This window comes from Delphinus delphis, chromosome 11, assembly GCF_949987515.2.
Source record: "Delphinus delphis chromosome 11, mDelDel1.2, whole genome shotgun sequence".
Taxonomy (NCBI): Eukaryota; Metazoa; Chordata; class Mammalia; order Artiodactyla; family Delphinidae; genus Delphinus; species Delphinus delphis.
Window position 1 is genome coordinate 77796910 of NC_082693.1, and position 18869 is coordinate 77815778.

The window sequence follows — 18869 nt, forward strand, 5'->3', positions numbered from 1 at the left end:
CCCTCATCACAACACTCATATCAAAAAAAAAAAAAACTTGTTGTATCAATCCAGATTACTTCACTGTACATTTCTAAATTAACACTATATTTTATACCTAAATTACATAAAAGATTCTGTAATACCACATCACCTTAAAATAAACTGAAGGAATGTCAACCGGTAAAACTGAAAAGGTCAGACTTCACCACATGGTGACACATAATGACCTCACTAATGTAAAGACATCCTGTAAGGCTCAGCTAATCATTCACTCTTTCAACCACCTCCTAACTCCAACAGCAGGAAATTTTAAAAGCATTTTAGGAGAAGAATTATGTAAAATATATGTTTAGATATTTAAAAGGTCACATTCTTATGGCTACTGTAAGAATAAAACTTCAATTTCCTTCAAAAATAATAAATCACACAACATATTTTTCAATTACCAAATAAAAAATTATGTAGTCTTTACATGTTGTCAAAGTACAAATTTCACAAAATCTCCTACTTTCTAAATATCCGTGTAGGTTTCACTCAGAATGTTCTTAGCATACTTGGCATAAGATAAATATGAACTTGTTTCTGATGTTTAAAAAAACAAAGTGTGTAGGCAACTTTCTAGCCTTTCTCTCCAATAAACATCTGAACTACATAACCGAATGTGCTATTCTGTCATTCTGTAACTTGTGACACAATAATATTTCACATTTTAAAAAAACTAACACTTTATTAAAGCTTTCATAAGACAGATTCTACTGGATAATGGCCAACTTTCCTCAGCAACAGTGGCATTAAAAATGCCAGCATTCTTTGACCTTCTGGTAAAGTTTTTCTTTGGGGAAGGAAGGGCTGTTTAAGGGGGGAAAAAAACTCTTAAAAGTGGTTAGTTTTGATGATATAGTAAATACCCTCAAAAGAGATCTTCCTAAAGGCTGAATCATGTATCAGTTGATCTCAAATTTTTAAAACTATCATCACCTTCAGAAAAGCCTTCTTGCGATTCTGGAGAAAAACAAAACCAACAAAAAACCAAAAACTTAACCCTCTACACCACATTACTTGCTAAATGGAAAATTAGAAACTGCTCACATACCAATCCTAAGAGGGAGGGAGCATAACAAGCCAATTCACAAGTACACTTAATTGACTTTATAAGATCTATAGTAGAGGCCAGGTTGTAAGATTTCAATCAAAAGATTAAGAAGACAATTTGTACCTGACTAAACTCCACAGCTACAACTTTGGTATTTTCCAAAAGTTTTCGTATTTATCTCTAGCATTTTTTATTCTACTAATTCTACTTATTTAGGAAATCTTTGCATACTAGAAACAAGAAAAGCAAAGAACTAAATTAGATTAACACAACGGAAGAAAGAAGAGAGTAAAATGTACCTTTTAAGAAAAATGAAAAAAAAAAGGTTCAAAGAAAGGTTACCTATGAGGATACAGAAAAATATTTTTAAACAGTAATACCTGAAATTAACTGGAATTCTGACAATACCTGAGTATCTCCCTTAAGTGGAATTAAATGGATTCTAGTTAATCAAAGCTTGAGTATAATAAGGGCCTCGATCCTCTCTGCTTTGTTATTGCTTACTACCTATTCATTCAGTCTTGATCTCAAAAGCTGAGCGGTAAAATGTTCCTACATTTAATTCATACCTGTGGTAAAATGTTAATTACATACATGTTTGGCACTGGTTGATGAAGGGTGTATAGTATACAGGAAGTCCACTTGGTGTAGTAGAAAGTGAGAGTATGTCTAACACAGGTTCAAATCCTTTTTCCTTCATACAGACACTGGGGAGAGTGAGAAGAACACTGAGAAAGCCAACCTTAGTTTCCTCTTTGAAGAAGGGAATTAACAACTACCTCAAAAGAATGTGAGATATAGATTAGATTGTATATATATTGTGTCTAGCACATAGTAGGCATTCAACAAACGTAACTTCCTCCCAAATTATGAACAGCAAATATACGTACTGTATACAAAATTGCAGGCTACACACCAATGACCTCCCTTCCTCAATCACAGTCAAAATGAGAGATCAAGTAACTTCTATGGGGTCATGTGGGAGCAAGACGGTAAAATTACTTCTAAGAAAATATTCTTAATTTCAAATACCTACCCTGCAAACAGAATTGCCCACTAGGCAATTCTTACGTGAAGAATATCATGACAGAACAAATAGTTCTGTGAACAATCTATATTTCGTACATTCACAGAACTGTTGAGTGAAAATTCATCACTGGGGCCAATAGATCTTCCTCCATTTAGGCACAAAAAGCTTTTGTGTACTGACCCCCCAACTTTACAGCCACACCTCCAGAGATCACAAAACAATATCCTGGGTTTTTTCTACCTCTCTGGCCACTCCTCTGTAGGAGGAATGTATTCCCTCCCTCCCTCCTCCTCCTCTCCACTCCTCTCCCTCTCCCTCCCTCTCCCTCCCTCTCCCTCCCTCTCTCTCCCTCTCTCTCTCTCTCACACACACACACACACACACACACTATAGCCATTAAGCACTATTAAGGCCCAAGTAGATTTCTTCTTACTATGCTTCCTCCTAAGGCAAAGTCACCTAGGCACACAAGTTCAATCTAAAGAGTAACTCCCAAATTTCCAGTCTGATACTTTACTCTTTTTTCTGAGCTGCAGAAATATATATCCAACTACCTACTAGGCTTCATTCCTCAGGCGAAAAAATTTCAATGTCAAACCCCTCACCAACAGAATGTATTGTCTTTGTAGACGGGCCTGAGAATTAGACTTTTTATAAATACATTTTCAAACTTATTGTGGTTCTGAATGGGCACTGAGAACTAAAACCATCTGCACCCAGAGTTTACAGTCTACATTAGCATCACTATTCAGCTGTCTTCAACAACAAGACTTCACTATTCCAGGAAACTCTTGCCCAGGCAGATAAGAATTGCAAATAACTTCATTGTTCATTCCAGGAACTTCCCCAAAACCCCATATAAACCAACATCAGACTATTCAACTTTTCAATAAATAGCAGCAAATGATTGTTCACTTTCCAAAACTCTGAAAAAATCTCACCTTAAAACCCTTGTTTTGCTACGTCTATCAATCCTAAACTATTACATGATCCCTACTAATTCTAATCAAGCTCCTGCACTGAAATACCTGCATTAAAGATTCCAAATCCTCAGTAAATATCCCAACTTCACTCTCCCTCCTAACTTTGCTCTTCTTTTCACCCATACACGTACCCCTCCTCTTCCCCCAGCAGATCCTACCAACTCAGGAAAGGTGGTGTTCTCCTTTACTACAATAAGCAATAAACTCACCATGTTATTTTGGGTAGTATTTTCTAGGAGCCAACATTCCACAGCACTATCAGATAGTTTCTCAAATGTCTTAAGATTCAGTTCAGCAATAATAGTTCATCACAAGTAGTGCGAGGAAACTATGAAACCTTTATAAAATGTTATAAGAAATCAGCACCCTACGTTAGGCAACATCTGCTGACACTATTGCTTCCAGCTTCTTAATGAGTTAAAACAGCTAACTGGCCTGCTAATTAAATTTCTAAATAATACCAAATAAAGAGATTACTAATATCAAAGGGGCCATAAAACCAGTGAGGAGTTCTAAGGAAGATGGAAGATAAATCACAGAGGGGTTTAATAATCTAAACCGTAATCTTAGGAGAAACAGGATGGGGAAAAAACTAAATTAATATATGAATAATCCACAATGCTAATAATCTAGAAGAAAAAATACTGCTAAATATACTACAGTATAACAGTGAAAACAAACTTTAAAGGAGTCTTCATTACTTTAAAATTATTTTTAAACTATGATTTGGAATTAAGATACAATGAAATGCTTAATACATTTTCTAGAAAGTTAAAGCTTCATATCCACCAAAAGTAAATGTATAAACATTTCTTCTACTATAAATCATTTAAGGTACGTGTAAGACCACAGGCATGCTTACACAGGAGTAATTTGAAAGAAAAGGTTAAGCATTTAAAATGCCTCAATGATTGGGAGGAACTGAAGAATTCAAATTTTAAGATCTAAGTGTAAAAAAGGAAACCACAAGTACTGGAAGAAAATTTGGATGAATTCCTTTATAATCTTGGAGTGGGGAAGACTTTTCCAACTATATTTCAAAATCCAGAAACATTAAAAAATTACCATATAAAAAAGGAAAAAACTTGTGTGAAAAAATATCAAAGAATCTAAACATATATTTGCAACCCATATCACAAATAAAGGGCTCATCTCCCTATAGAGAAATCCTGAAATCAAGAAAAAAAAGGCCAGCAACCAAATAGAAAAATAAAGAACATGAGAGTTCACAGAAAGGGAAAATAAGTAAAATGCCCATTAAACATATAAAAAAAAATACTCTATGTCATTCATAATGAGAGAAACACAATAGTCTGAGTTACACCAGTTCTCATCTATGAAACCGACAAAATTCCAGAAGTTTGACAACACATTCAGCTGGTGAGGCTATAAGAAAACAAGCCTCTCATACATTCAGGTAGTAGTAAAAAAAGGTAATTTGGCTATAACAGAATTACAGAAGCCCCTATCTTTTTTTTTAAATAAATGTTTTATTTTATAATCGTTTTAGATTTACAGAAAAATTTCAAAGACAGTACAGTTTCCCTACACCACACACCTAGTTTCTGCTATTAAGATCTTTTATTAGTATGGTACATTTGTCACAATTATTGACCGAAAACTGATATATTTAACTAAAGTCATTCCTTTAGATTTCATTAGTTTTTATCTAATGTCCTTTTTCTGTTCCAGGATCCCATGGAGTATACCACATTACAGTATAATCATCTTCTTAGGCTCCTTTTGGCTGTGAGTTTCTCAGACTTTCCCTGTTTTAGATGACCTTGACAGTTTTGAAGAGTACTGTTCAGCTGTTTTGTAGAATATCCCTCAACTGAGATTTGTCTGATGTTTTTTTCATGATTAGACTGGGGTTATAATTTTGGGGGAGGAAGACCATAGAGGTGAAGTGCTATTCTCATCACATCATACTATTGACATAATTTATGATTGCTGAAGTTAACTTTCTCAGTCTGTTGGGCCTGCTATAACAAAATACCTTAGGCTAGGTGGCTTATAAACAACAGAAATTTATTTCTCACAGTTCTATAGGCTGGGAAGTCCAAGATTAAGGCCACTGCAGATTCAGTACTTGGTGAGAGCCCACTTTCTAGTTCACAGACTGCCTTCTCACTGTGTCCTCACACAGCAGAAGGGGAAAGGGATCTCTCTTAGGTCTATTCATGAGGGCTCCACTTTCATGGCATAAGCATCTCCCAAAGGTCCCACCTCCAAATACCACTACACTGGGGATTAGGTTTCAACATATGAATTTTAGGGAAATCCTTGTTCTTGGAATCTAAATCACGCATTTGTTTATGCAAATGTTGTATGTATATGTTGTTCATTTGGCAAAGTAATAGCAAAAGAATAGGTAACAACCCAAAGATCCACACAGGACTGAGTGATCATATATCCAACAAAAGTACTACAACTATTAAAAATAAAGGAAGATCTTTAGATATGGAAAAACCTCCAAAATAAAATACATTTACGTACATTTGCAAAAAGACACACTGGAAATTTAGATTATAGTCTATTTTCTACATTATTTTATGTTCTTATATTTGAAAGGTAATTTTTAAAACATAATAATTGAGATCATAAAGACAGAAAACAGTAAGACACTGATAAGAAACTAAAGTAATTAAACAAGAAGGGCATTAGACTGAGGTGGCAGTAAACAAACCAAAACCTAAGCTACACTCAATACACTTGAATCTGAAGAAATGATACTTAAGAACCAGCAATCACAACCAACCAACTAGGCTTTCCTAAATAAGGTAACCACTTAAGCTATAGCCAATCAAATAACTTCCTTGCTTCGCTTCCACGCCTTCTCTATGAAAACCTCCACCCTAGCTCCTGTTGGTGGAGCACTCCTAACCACCTTTGGCTTGGCTCTGCCTGATTCAAATCAATGTACGCTCAAATAAAGTTGAAAATTTTAATGTGCCTCAGTTTACCTTTTAACAAAACAAACTAAAAAAGCAAGACAAAAACATTCATTAAAGGGAAAAGTAAATAAGTGGAACAGAAGACTTTTATACATCAACTTAAGAAAACTTCCCCCCAAACATGATTAAACTAGCAAATCCAAAATAGAATAGAAAGGGAGAAAAATTAGGATGGAATGATGAAAGTTTTAATCATTTTGCCTTTACTTTAAATTTAAATCCTAGAACAATGACTCTAAAACTCAAGAATTACTTGGAATGTTTTAAAAAAAACCCAAACCCAGAGTATCCAATTCAGTTGCTCTGGGACAGAGCTTGAGATTTTACACACACACACACACACACACACACACACACACACACACACACTCACACACACACTCACACAGGCTTCTAGCTTTTCTTTTTTCTTTTTTTAAATCAACAAGAGTGCTTCTGAAGCTCAGGTTAAGGCCACTGACCTATAAGAACATAAGATAATAAACAAAAACAATAATAAACAGTAAACATCTAAGCAGATTTTATGACAAAGGGAAAAACCAAACCAGTTTCTTCTCTTGATGGATAAGTTGTATTACCTGTTATTCTATTTTGACTTCAGAAAAGCTGAGTCACATACAAAAGTCATTAAGAAGGAAAGCAAATATTGCCTAAACTGTTAAGATGTCAAAGAAATGGTATAGCACAAGCCTGAAGAAGGGAAACAGAGCAAATGGTTACACGAAAAATTTGGCCCTAAGGAAAAGCTTATCAATGTGTTCATCAGGAAGATTACAACAGTTTTATCCCTAATGATCATTAGATAAGAAACAACAATGAATATCCTAAATTATTTAGTCCACTAGTCTATACTATTCCCTTCCTGCCAATATACCTACAGGGTACAACATACACCCATTAGTAACACTAACTCACTAACACACTGATTCTCAAATTTGGTGGGAGAGGCATATTAGAAAATCCAGGAGGTATGTACGGTTTAAAAAGCCAGAGATTATTTTGATTCAATTGCCCTTGTGAACCACTTATTTAGACATTCATCAACCTGAAGGAATGGATCTGCAAAACAATTCTAGTACCATAACCAAGTTTTCCCCGCTATAATACAGAGTGATAAAAATAATTGCTAACTGTGAGTGCTCACTAGGTGCAAGGTACTTTGCAAAGTGCTTTATACATATCATTTAATTTCTACAGCCCTATGAAGTAGGTTCTGTCATTCCCAATTTTATAGAAGAAACTGACCCTTAAGAGTTTAAGTAACTAGCTCAAGATCACATAGTTATCAGTTATTACTTGGGGAAGCATTATTATCTGATTTCTCAAGTAAATCTGATTTCTCCAATGAATCTAGTTTTTAATCACACACTTACTATATCAGAGATATAATTTAAAACTCAATTTTACTGATAAAAACCTAAATAAAATGTCTTTAATTTTAAAAGTAGACCATAAAGCAGTTTTTATTTAATTACAGTAATTCCAGTGAAAACATATCTCCTGGTCAACTGTATACATAACTATCAGGGTAACAGGAATGACATTAAATGCAGTTCTGGAATGCAATTCTGTATTTTATTTTAATGAATTTAAGTCTAGTACTATACAGTTAAACAGCTGGATTTCATTAAGGATGAAATTTTATCCAAATCTTACTCTTGATATTGACCAATGTTTTTAGACCTTTAGAAATAGATATTTTATTTACATATATTGTAATTTTAGATTCTAATTTGTCTAAAAGATAACAATCTTTGAAGATTACAGCCCTTTTCTCTCCATTTTCACTAACAAGTTAGTACAGCTCACGAGTAGTTAAAAAGGCCCAGTGATACCAAATTATTGCCCCTCCAAATTGGCCTACCAACTGCATCCAAATTACTCTCATACAAACACAGCCTACATGGCCTACATGTAGCACCAACACTCAAAACTTTTAATGGCTTTTTATTTTCTACTGTATCAAAATTAATTCTTGACCCTTTCTAGGTCATAACTAATCTGACCCTAACTTACTAATTCAGTGTTGTTTCTCCTAATTCCATCACTTCACTCACTCAATTAAACAATACATAATATGGGGGAAATACCAACATTTAAAAAGCATGGCCCCTCTGTAGCACAAAGCCAGACAAAAGGGTAGATGATTTGTAAATAATTAATTACAATACAATATTAAGTACTATAGTAGACATAAATGCTATAGCAGAATCACCATAACTCTGCCAGAATGGATCAAAGAAGACTTCAGAGGAAGTGACATTTGTCCTCAAAAATGAGAATTTCCCTCCAACTGTCACAGCACTGTAATATCAACACACCAGTTTCCTCATCTTTGATTCTAGCACTGACCACAGTGATGGTATAGAGGAGGCATGCACTTCAGACATGGATGCACAGATGGATGGACGGATGGATGGAAGGAAAAAAGAACAGAGGGATAAAAAGACAGACACAAACCATCAACAGATGAATGAATAAAGAAGATGTGGTATATATGTACAATGGAATATTACTCAACCATAAAGAAAGAATGAAATATTGCCATTTGCAGCAACATGGATGGACCTAGAGATTACCACACTGAGTGAAGTCAGTCAGAGAAAAGACCAATATTCTTTTGTAGCACTTATGTGTGGAATCTAAAAAATAATACAAATCAATTTATTTATAAAACAGAAGCAGATTCAGACATAAAAAACAAACTTACGGTTACCAAAGAGGAAAGGGGGGGTAGATAAATTAGGAGTATGGGATTAACAGATACTACTATATATAAAAGAGATAAACAACAAGGATTTACTGTATAGCACAGGGAACTACATTCAATATCTTGTAATAACCTATAATGGAAAAGAATCTTAAAAAGTATATATATAATTGAATCACTTCACTGTACACCTGAAACTAACACAATATTGTAAATCAGCTATACTTTTTAAAAAAAGACATATATAAAGTAAGAATGAATAACTGTTAGATTAAAATAGGGTAAAACTGGAAGTAGTAATTCAGATGAGGCATTCCAAAATCCTGACATGTGAAAGTGGCAACAGAAAAAGATAAATCTAAAAGATGTTTAGGAAATAAAATTAACAAGATTGGGTGTGACTGACTGGACTAGAGGGAGAAGAGCATGACAGAAAAACATAAGAAGCTGCCAAAGGTTTTGGCTTAAGTGACTAGGCTGATGGTGGCGCATTCACTGTGGCTGGGAATAGAGGTAGGGGGGTAATAAAAGAGTTCAGCTCTGGTAAGGGAGTGCCAAGAGGCAATAATATCTGGGAGACAGCTAGAAAAGAACTAAGAAAAAGAGGTCTGGATTAGAAATAAAGATATGAAGATCATCAGCATATAGGTGATAAGAACAAAGCACTAAATACAGATGAGAATGCCCAGGGATCATGTAAAACATGAGAAGAGGGGCCAAGGACAGAACATTCCAGACAACCAATGTTGCCATTATTTCTACCCATTAAAGTATATTTTTATAACGTACAATGACTAACACAATGCTGAGGACATGACAAATGCTTTAAAGGTACTTACTGATTACATCTCTGAATTAACTGAAAAATGCATATTTATTAAGTATAATAAAGCCACAGATAAAAAATCATTTCTTAAAAATAATTCAGTAAGATGGGCTCAAGGGACTAACGTCTGCTTAAGGAATCCAAAACTTACTTCAAAAATCAACAAAAAGAAAAAAAAAAATCAACAAAAAGCTTCCTTCTCACCAGAAACAGCAATACAAATCAGTAATTAAAATATTAAAACCTGGAAGTATATTATACTTCAAAAGTTTATTTTATAAAATACTTAAAAATATGTATTAACTAATTTAAAGGATAATGCCTCTAAATTTGGAGTAAGAGCTTCAGTGTTGTTACCTGATAATTTTTCACAAGTATTAATACCAATTTTAACCAACTTTTGTTTATATCATTTAACATTAACACACACTAGTAACAAATATTAACCATCAACTGTAAAAATAGCAGGATTAAATATATGATAAGACCAAAGTGAGTTAGTAATGAATATAGTGAAAGAAAAATTATTCTTGGGTCCTTTCCCCATTGTTTACAAATATGCATACAAAATTTAGAGTATTCTTGAAAGTATTTACACTAACAAGAATGTGCTATTAGGGCTTCCCTGGTGGCACAGTAGCTGGGAATCCGCCTGCCAATGCAAGGGACACGAGTTCCAGCCCAGGTCCGGGAGGATCCCACATGCCGCGGAGCGATTAGGCCCGTGCGCCACAAATGCTGGGCCTGTGCTCTAGAGCCAGCGAGCCACAACTACTGAGCCCGTGCTCCACAAGAGAGGCCACCGCAATGAGAGGCCAGTGCACTGTGGCGAGGGGTGGCCCCCGCTCGCTGAAACTAGAGAAAGCCCGTGCTCAGCGAGGACCCAACGCAGGACCCAACGCAGGACCCAACGCAGTCAAAAATAAAATAAAATAAATTTATTTTTTTAAATGTGCTATTAAAAAGAGATTTTGTTAACCTTTTAAACTCTTACCACAAACGAAAGAAAGCAAACCTTCTTTCATTGTTTTTCACTTTAATGGACTACTCTTAGGTCAAGTCAATAACATGTTCTGTTTTTTAAATCTGAATAAGAGATAATAACAATACTAATATGCAATTTATATAAGAATCAGTTTTTAATATAAAAAATGACAAAAATGTACAATTTGGTCTGGTATTTCCATTTTTCAGTGATACATAGCCACATATGAAGTGTACAACTTCAAAGATCAAAATTACACTTTAGTTAATTAAAATATGCAATACCAAACCAAAAACCAGTAAGTACTTATACCTGTATAAATATAGACATAGCTTTTATCTACCTTAAGGCAAATTTTTCCCCAACACTGAAGCAATCTACACAGTATGTATCTGGCGCTATCTTCCCTTTTATGACACATGCTCAAATAATGTGAACTAATTTTAACACATTAAAAAAATCAAAATAAAGGCAATTTTCGCTTACCCCGATATGTCATGGATTTATAAATCTACCTCCTTAAATACAGTATTCAATATCATATGTTACTGCAGAATGTCATGGATTTATAAATCTACTCCTTAAATACCATATTCAATATTATATGTTACTGCAGAACATAACGTTATTTATAGTAGGCACCCCACCTGTTAGATTTACGCATAGACGTCTACTGATTTTCCAAGCTGGCCAAAAGAGAGAGGAAAACAGGCTAGGAAAGGTAACCGACACTCAAATACATTCAATACATTTTTCTGGTCCTTGGCAATTCCTCTTTTCAGGTCAAATATTTTGCAGATATCAAAGTAGCTGACAACGGGAAGGGACAGTTAGGGAGTCTAGGATTGACATGTACACACTGCTATATTTAAAAAGGATAACCAAGAAGGACCTACTGTATAGCACAGGGAACTCTGCTCAATGTTATGTGGCAGCCAGGATGGGAGCGGAGTCTGGGGGAGAATGGATACATGTATATATATGGCTGAGTCCCTTTGCTGTGCACCTGAAACTATCACAACATTGTTAATTGGCTATACTCCAATACAAAATAAAAAGTTGAAAAAAAAAAAAAAAAAGCCTGGGAGCAAAATAATGACAAAGAATTCACTGGTGACAGTAAGACTTTTTGGCTCATAGACATTTTTTTTAAAAAGTCAGTCTAATAGGTCCTCTCATCACCAGTCAAAGAAATTGCCAACACTGTAGGCTGAACACAAGTTATACCAGGTTTTCTATTGTAGGCAGTTTTTTACCTGACAAATACTATATGAAGTACATATAAAAATGCCATAAACCTACTGTTTATCTTCATCATTTCAAATGCAAAATGCCACAATCAGTTTACAAAATGCATTTAAAATAATTTTTCTATTTAAAAGTTTAAGCAAAAATTACACATTCAAAATTCAAAGAACTCAAAACTATTTTTCCTTCACATGTATGAAAGGGGGCAACTTTTGAAATAGATAAAATACTCTATTTAACATATAATGTCTCTTTTCTACAATACAGCAATACATTCATTGTAATTACACATCATGGAAGTATAAAAGCTATATAAATGAATGCCATGACATGATGCTATTATTTTTATTAAGACTAGAGAACAGTAATAAAGATTCAAAATGTAATGCCCTATAAATATTCAGTATTATTAGACAATAACAAAGAAAATACCACCGCAAAAATTTTGTGTTCATAGAAAATTTTTTTATATTAAGGATCATCATTTTCACTTTTGAATATCCATCTCAGAAGCCACTATAGTTCCATTGTTCACAATAAAATATTTGCAGTTTTTTAGTTAGTACTATTTCACCAATAAAGGAAAAGGAGAAAAACATTACTGAAAATAAGGGGAAAAATAAAAGCCTTGATAGAGTAAATTATTTTATATGCCATCTCTTTCCACCATAATCGTAGGACTAAACAAGTAACTGAAAACTAAATATATCAACATTTATATACTTTAAAATCTTATTCAACACAGCTATTTTGTACTACAGAAAAGATAAAATTTAATTTTTCTATTTCAGTAAAACCAATGACTTATTAGAACAAGATTGCTGGTGTACAAAGCTACCACACTGGATCGCTACCATACACTGAATTAATTAATTAATTAGAATTAATTATTCTAATTTCATCTTTCCTTACTATCTATCTCTTTTTTCCTTCAGGTAACCAGAGTACATTTCACAAGCTGCACTATTTCAAATACCTCACACTAAAAGTGACTTTAATGGGCCTGAATCCGAGGATGAGAATAAATTACACATTTTATAAAAGCTTAAGTAACAGGCAAATTAGGATAGTAACAAGACTTTAATTCTTTTTTTCTTTTAAACAAGACTTTAATTCTTCACACACTCTTTTTACTGATTGTAAAAGTAATGTGAAAATTTGAAAAATAAAGAAATGTATTTTTATTCATCCATAAGTCTCACCACCCAGAAATCTTTGTTAACTTTTTGGTAGATTTCCTTCTAGTGAGAATAAAACTTCAGGTATCTAATTAGACACTAATTAATATGTAGTGGAAAAAAAATCAGCGTATCCTCAATATGACCTTTCGATAAATAAATAAAACATCGATTATTTATGGTATGACCTGTTAATTTCACAAAGAATTGAGGGAGTCCCTCAATTCAGAGACTGGTCCCTAAACTGAAATCCCGTTCACGATTTTTACAGTGTCAACATTTTAATGGCAATAAGCAGCAAGACATGACTGTTCTTACAATGACATCAACAGTAATGTCCCAAACATCAAACAGGCTTTACTTTTCTTTCCATTCATATTCCAATATGTTATTTTCGCTGTTAAAAAAATCAATAATAAATTATATTTGCACAGTAATTTTAAAACAGCTTAAATTCAATGACTAAGTTATTTTCTTTGAAGCCCAGCACTCAAACTTTTAGTGCTCCTGACCTATGAGATAACTTACCAAAAAGGTTATCACTTTTAATTCCAACAATCTCGCTCATAAAAAAAAAAAAAAAAAGAATATTCCTTAAATATAGCCACATTTTTTTCTTTTGTTCCAACCCGTTGTTTATGGAAGTATGCAGGTGCTAGGATTACAAAGACTGAAATGACTTCATCAACAAAGCAACATCTCAACATTAAATAAACCAACTACTTAATCTCATAAAAGAACTGAACAAAATCAATAATATTAATGCTAGCAAATTTTTTTCTTAAAATGTGGCTGAACCTTATTTCTACCTTCAAGGAAGGCTTTCCTTTACTCAAGGCATCAAAGATCTTAAATCCCATTCATTTTCTTCTGTCCAATAGCCAAAAAAATAAGTCTACAATACAGTAACTCAGATTTGTTACTCTATACGCAAGCGCCTTTTAAAAGAAATCCTTCAACAAAGCCTCGAGAAAGAATCAGCAAAGTTGGAGGAAAGAATTGTCTAAGTCAAGCATTTCCTGATAAGTGACAGAAGGTCTAGCGGCTGCCAGGGATACACTTTGCTGACCCTAGGAATAGTCAAAACTCAAAACAAAATTTGCCACTTTTTTATCTAAAAAGTTAATTTGGTTAATAAGAGCTGATAATCCATGACCAACGACGTGTCTCTGGTGGACACATTAATATAAAGAAGGAGCGCCAGGGATTTCAGCTAAGTGCTTTTGCCATTTTTGCAGAAGAAAAGCTAATTGTTAATGGCCATGTGACATTATAAGATCCCAGAAAGGAAAGGGTGGGAGGAAGAGAGAGTTCAAGGCAGTTCAGGGTCAGAACAAGCTCAGACATCCTGTCATTAGCAAACGTTCCCCAAGCTGAAGGCAAAATACTGCTTACCCAAAAAGGAGCGGTGAGAGGTACGGGGAGAACGAGGGGAAAACCACAGGAGAGTCAGTGTGGCAGGGAGGGGGTGATGGGAGGGAGCGAATCTGGAGCTATCCAGCTGAATTGCGGAGCAAAACCATCGGGCACGAAAACGCTGAGAAAAGCCACTGTGACGGAGACGACAATACTTGGCAGCCCCCCCCCCCGCCCCATGTGCCCCTCCCCATCGGTTCTTTGGGTTTCCCACATTCCCTCCACCTCTGCTCTGACCCACACTCAAGGGTGTGACTCGCCAGCGGGAGGCTGCCCTGATCTTTGTCTCGGCCGGCTCCTCACGCGAGGGCCCCTCCTCCTCCCGCTCCCCACCCACGCACACCCCCGGCGTCTCCAAGGAGCTGGAAACGCGGTGGCCACCGCCGCTTCCTCTCCCACCTCTCGCGGACCTGCGCCCCTTCCTTCCCCTCGGAGTTGCGCAGCCCGCCCTCGCAGCTCCACCCCCGCCGAGGGGACCTTTGTGTCTCGGGGGACTTTCTGCCTCCTCCCCTCCTCGGCCTCGCGGGGAGACCGGCCTCCCCCGGAGACCAAAGCGGCAGCAAGCGCGGAGGCGGCGGCGGCTGGAGGCGCCTCTCGCGAAGGAGCCCAAGCGTCAGACACTCACACCCCACCCCACGGCCGGAAATGCCCGGGCGACCGGGGTCCGAAGTGGACCCGCGGGGCGACAAACACAAGCGAGCCCCTGCGCCGCGCCGTCCTCCTCAACCTCCCGGCCGGGCCTGAGCCGCCCGCCCCGGCCCCCAGTCCCAAGCACCCTCCGGCCGCTCTCAGCCCAGGGTCGGCGGGGCAGCAGGGAAAGCCCCGAGCGGCCGCCAGCCGCCAACTCACCAGCAAGTGCGGGGACCGCGTCCCGAGAGTTGGCGAGGCGAGGCGCACAAGGAAAGCGGCTCCTCCGACGCCCGCGGCGACCGGATGCAGGTCCGGGTCCCAGCGACTGGCAGACCCGAGGCGCCTCCGAGGCGCAGGCCTCCGCCGCCGCAGCAGCCTTCCAGCTCACGCCGAGGGTCCGAGCCTCCGGGAAGGGCCGCCGGTCCCTCACGCGTTGTCAAGCCCCCCGGACAACATGGCTCCCGGGCTGCCGAGCCGCGCAGGCGGCCCACTAATCCCCTTGGAGGAGCCGCAGCGGGAGTGAGGCGCCGACGCCCGGTTGCGGCGGCCCGGCCGGACACGGGCTCCTTCTTCTCTGGGGCCGGGCCGTGCGAAGCTGAGGAGACGCTCGCTGCGTATGCGTCGCTTTTTCACTCGGCGGCTGCGGACTGACGCCTCCGCCTGTTCCCCCGGGGAGAGCGAGCGAGAGAGAAAAAACACTTTTATTGAAATGATCCAACCAGCGGCGGCGGAGAAAGGCGACCGGCCGCGGCAGCTTCCCCCACCCCCTCTTGAGCAGCTCGCCGCAGGCAGCGCGACCCCTGCCGGCGGCGGCGACGGGGAAGGGGCGGGGCCTAGAGGGCGGGGCGGGGTATCCCCGGGAAACCCCCACCCCGAGATGTAGGACCTTAGTCTCCCGTGCCCGGCTTCTGGAGTGGCTGGAGGGCGGTGGGAGAGGTGAAGAGACCCCCGCAAGGGTGAGAAGGTTAGGCAGTGCCTGTCTACGGCGACTGGGGAAGAAATTATCTGAATAGTTCAGCCCCTTCATCTTCCACCCCCCGACAAAACAAAAACTGTTGCTTAAATTATCCAAGTAATTATGTAATTTAGATACCATTGCCGCAGCTCTCTACTGGTTCTCTAGAAAGTTGATGTCAAAGGGCCCACACCTGAGCTTGATTGCTGCAAGTTTTCTCCTTTATTGTGGGTGGCTGGGTGGGTACCAGGGCAGTATTCACTCACACAGGCAGCATTTATTCATTTAAACTACAAACTTCTTTATATTATGTTCTTGACAATATACTAAGTCCTCAGAGGACGGAGAGTCTCCCTGGGATGAAAAATACTCCATAAGCAATTGTAATAAAAATCTGAGCTTTATGTGAAGGGAAATAGAAGGTGCTATGAGATCAGAAAGGAACTTCTGTTGCAGAGTTGGTTAGGTTTTGTTTTCTTGGAGGAGGGGGGCCGCCCGAGAGGTTGGCCCAGTTTCTGTCAATGTTTTTACTTTCTTCTATCCCAGAGGCTAAAGGCTAGTTCAGGAATGAACAGTGGAGTGAAAGTGAAGACAAACTGAAGTAATACTGACCCACTTTTTTCCACTAAAAAGGATAAAAGCATAAAGTAAACACAAACATAAACCCCTAGAGGGAGATAATGCGAGGACCAAAAAAAAAGAGAATGGAGACTGGATGAAGACAACCTAAACAAGAAAAAAAAAAAAAATTAAAACCACGTAAAAGGCCTGGTGAAGTGAGATATGCATATTTTTCCATTGTAATACCTGGAAATAGACAATAAATTTTTTATGTAATTTCAAATCACATTATGTCCTAAGGACTTCTGACAATTATCTTCTTGGATTCCTGGGTGAATCCTTTCCTCCTATAAATAATACCTGATGACTTCTCTTATTTTCTTGCACAAAATTGAATGTATCTACTGTAATATTCAACAATCATACAATCAATCAGACTTCTCCCATACCTCTAAAATTACCAGAATCCATAAGTTAGGAATATTTATGCTCTACACATATTTAATACTTGCTTATCATACAAGAACACAAATATATAACAAGCTCTCCTTTAAAATAAAAAACAAAAAACACTGTAATTGATGCTTTTTAGATTTCTCCAATTCAAAGCACTTTGTAATATGGCAAGAAGTAGCATCATTCAGAGATCTTTTAAAGTTGGAAAGACAGAAAAGTGGATATTTTTATAAGAGCTACTTATATGCCAAGTATTTTTCACATACTTGTCTTATTTTAAAAGATAATTGTATGTCTTTTTTTGGACCCTTAGTAAATGTTAAAAATCATAATACAAGTGAGTTTACAAAATAGCATCCTGAGTTTCACATTAATAATTCCCCCTTCTATCATTATATCGGAAATACTCCATGGGAAATCAAAAGATTGTTCTAATTGCCTCATCTAAAGCTGCTAAAGAGGACCTTTTCCTCTTCCTACATCTTTTATTACAATAATAAAGACTTCATAATTAGAACTTAGATGATGATTGTATCGATCTATTTATTCTTTCCATCAAAAAAATATTTACTGAGTACTCCTGATGTGCCAAGCATCATTCTAGGCACTGAAGATACAGAATTGGACAAGACCGACAAGGTATAGCACTCCTGGAACTGTTTGCTAGTGGTAGAAACAAGCAATAAACATGTAACTCACTTAAGGAATTCATAAGATAACTCATAATCATGAGAAATCTAATGAAGAAAATGAAACAGTAATGGAAAAGAAATTGAGGGGAGGGACAGGATAGGTGGTGAGGTCAGGAAAGGCTTGATTATCAGCAGAGGCTGAAAGGGTTCTTTCTTTGTATCAACTTGGTAAATGATTCAATCAAGAAAAGATCACATGAAAAAAGAAATTGTGGTATTTACATACCACAATTATTATTTAATGGCTGAATATTATTCAGCCATTAAAAAAGAAGGAAATGATGCTACCACATGGATGTATCAGGAGAACCTTACACTAAGTGAAATTAGCCAATCACAGAAGGACAAATATTCATGATTCCATTTATATGAAGTATGACAAATAGTCATACCAAATAGGGATACCATTTATATGAAGTATGACAAATAGTCAAATTCAGAAGCAGAAAGTAGAAGGAGGATTGCCAGAGGCTAGAGGGTGGGGGAAATGGGGAGTTGCTCTTCAATGGGTATAAGGTTTCAATTATACAAGATGAAAAAGTTCTAGAGATCTGCTGTACAACATTGTGCCTATAGTTAACGATACTATACTGAAACCTGAAGAATTTAAGAGGGTAGATCTCTTTTTATCTGTTCTTATTGCAAAAAAGAAAAGTCACATTCAGTCAAAATAATGGGTGAGTGCATTTATGTAATTCCTTTTTAAAATTGATTTAAAATTCACACATCATATTTTTGGCATGTTGGACTTTTTCCTAGGTTGTAATATAGACTTTTTTTAACCTGGTAAAATAAAGTTAAATTATAAAATTACTTAGAGCATTTCCCAAACTGTGCTTAATAGATACTCTGTAGAACTTGGTGGGGGGAAAGGGTTGAGAAGGATCTCAAGATCAATCCAACTACTTGATCTCTTTTGGAAATTCACAATGCACATTTACATATTAAAAGCTCTGAGAAGTTCCGAGGTTAAAAGTAACTTTCTTTCCAGTTAAACCAGTGTATCCCAAAATGTTACATAGCTTTAATCACAGGACATATATGAAAATACTGAGGGACACAGGATCGCAGGTGAGCACAGTTTGGGAAACTGCTCTCTTGAAGCCTGAGGCATTTACTCTTCAGCCTCGGGAAAGAGGGCCCCTGAAGGGGAGAATCTGAAGGTCA

At 37.3% G+C, this 18869-nt stretch overlaps 1 protein-coding gene across 1 annotated transcript in view; it reads right to left on the minus strand.

Annotated features, from left to right (window-relative positions):
- The window catches only part of CDK17 (cyclin dependent kinase 17), a 97262-nt gene extending 81876 nt beyond the window's left edge, over positions 1-15386 (minus strand). Inside the window, exon 1 of the mRNA XM_060025419.1 lies at positions 15258-15386. The gene's annotated coding sequence lies outside the window, so the exon portion shown is untranslated. The remainder of the gene's footprint in view (positions 1-15257) is intronic.
- Positions 15387-18869: the final 3483 nt, after the last annotated feature.